The sequence below is a fragment of the Etheostoma cragini genome, chromosome 14, assembly GCF_013103735.1.
Source record: "Etheostoma cragini isolate CJK2018 chromosome 14, CSU_Ecrag_1.0, whole genome shotgun sequence".
Classification (NCBI taxonomy): Eukaryota; Metazoa; Chordata; class Actinopteri; order Perciformes; family Percidae; genus Etheostoma; species Etheostoma cragini.
In genome coordinates this window covers 22,926,409-22,929,069 of record NC_048420.1, presented here as the reverse complement: position 1 = coordinate 22,929,069, position 2,661 = coordinate 22,926,409, and positions in this window count along the sequence as shown.

Sequence of the window (2,661 nt, the reverse complement as noted above, 5' to 3'; positions counted from 1 at the left end):
GGGGGGGGGGGCAGCTCGAACAGGGTTAGAAGCCAACGTGTCGGGACTCCGCCACACAGACACAGAGCTCGGGTGAACACTTTGTCACTGGATTCATGACTCGTCCACAGATTAAAAACTATCTCATATCAGCATGAAATGTCCCCAATTTTCACAGGTACAACTACCGAGATAATATGACGTTCACGTGCATTGCAATGTCTTAATAATTAATCCGTTGTCTTCAAGTGGTCGAGCTCCCTGCTGGTCCCTAACTGGTGTTTTTTCTGCACAATAAGTCATTCATAATGACTGACAAATGCACACTCACCCTGGGAAATCACCGCCAGCTGTTTGTTCTCCAACAGTGGTTCCCAACCAGGGGGGACTTCTGCAGTTGCTAGGGGGTACACGGAGAGTGTATGGAGTACACATGCAACTCATAAACAGCAAACGGTCAACCAATTTACCATCATTATACCAGCAATTCCACAAGAATGAACTATAATATGTCCAAAAACATTTCCAGTACAAGAACAGAGGGAAATATGACTGGAATGAAATGTAAAGAGAAATTAAAATAAAGACACAGAAAAAACAGTAAACAAAAACTCAATGTGTTGCTAAAAAAAAACTAATACCTGCTTCTCGTCATAATAGTTGTCAGATTTATCTATCATATATTCAATAATTTAATAAAACTAGAGGAAGGCAGGGCGATACGTCGTTAGCTTTCCGGCGGAGGCTAACTGTGGAACAGATCGTGCAGCGCCGTAAATCCTGGTACGTCCTGATTATCATCTGCGCGTGAGCGAACGTATTGCACATGTGCAGAACGGACCGTGTACCGACAGTGACGGTTGAGTTCAGTGAACGCGGGACGCGATCCCCGGTCTCCTAGGTGACAGTCCCGCCATCCCAACCAACCTCACTACGCGGATTTTGGCCCTTTAATACTACTCGCTACGGCGTAAATTCACACGCAATCGCAGGGTACTGTAAGTCAACGGAGGCCAAACGGCGTTGACATACACGCGAAAAAGCAAGTATGCGTCTTGATAACACCATACATTACATTCAAGTGGAAACTTGTTGCAACAATCACACTTTTCAACTATTTATTTGTCCATAGACGTTACTTTTAGCTACCTGTGTAAACTTAATCTCACAAATACAGCATGTAATAAGTGTTTTTATTTCTTTTTCCCCCTTCTTTTTTTATCTGCTTGTACCCCTTTTCTTTCCTTTAGTTAAAAATATTTTTTTTATTTGTAAATTGGTGGCAAACCCATGCATTTTTTGTTATTGTATATTTATTTGTTCTTCTTTTTTATTATAAATGCACAAATAAAAAAGAACAATTAACATCTATCTATCCATTTATCTATCTATCTACCTATCTATTTAGTATTAGTTAGTTTATCTTAGTATTTCATTCATATGTATATTCTCTGCTGTGTGACTGATTTTTCTGCACTATAAAAACATAATTTCCCATTTTATTGGGATCAATAAATTATCTCTCTCTCTATCTATCTATCTATCTATCTATCTATCTATCTATCTATCCATCTATCTATCTATCGTCCACATACTTTTGGCTATATACTGTACTCTGGCTGCTAAATTTGGGCTTTTCTTGCACGCTCGTCGGTGACTCGAGCAGCATCAGCAGAGCGGACTCTTCCTGTAGTGCAACAATAACAAATACATAACTCAGTCCGATGCTTCACAGGCCCCCAAAATATCGAACTTCCCATTATCATGGGACATGTACACCGTGGACTTCTCGTCATTCAGACGCCCAAATCTTCTCCACTAAGCACAAAACAGTTGTGCATGGTCGCTCCACCGTCTCAATGTCTCAATGTACTACAGTTAATGGTGGGAAAAAACTGTCTAGGACCCAGACGTTTTTCCCACCATTGACTGCAATGCATTTCCAGGCAGCAAGTGGAGCAAGCCAGTGTGTGTGTGTGTGTGTGTGTGTGTGTGTGTGTGTGTGTGTGTGTGTGTGTGTGTGTTAGCAGCAGATAGTTTAACTCAGCTGTTGGCTTGGCTCTTGTACTTCTGGGCTCCCTGTTTCTTGTTTTTAGGGGAGAAAGAGAAAGAGAGAGAGAGAGAGAGAGAGAGGGGGGGGGGGGGGTTTAAAGCAGCAGACTTGAAGGTTTTGACTACAGCTTGACCTCTGACCTCCTCCCCTGCAGGGCCGTGCATGTAACCTGACTTTTTAACCTCACTGACCTGCTCACAAGTCCTTTTTCCCGCCCAGTCAGCCCATCTTGTTACTTTCATGTGTGTTAATGGAAAGCTTGTGTATCGTACATTTAAATAATCCTTATATCCCAGCTCCTGTATGGAAGAACGGAGGGGTTACACCAGGGTTACCCCACTTTTGGTGACCCTGAGCGGCTTTTTTAAAAGGTGGCCCTCAACCTTTTGCATTGCATCTGCATCCCGTGCAGCAGGGCTCGTATATACAGTACCGTGCCTGCGCATACATGCAAACATGCACGCTCAAGTTAAGCAGTCATGAGGCGCACACAGTTGCCATGTGACGGCTTTTCCTTTTTTTTTTTTCTCCCCTCCTTTCTCCTATCTCTCTCTCTTTTTGGAGTTATGCTTATTGAGGGATGTCAGTGACTGCGCTCATTACTATTATGGGATGCCACACAGTGGTGG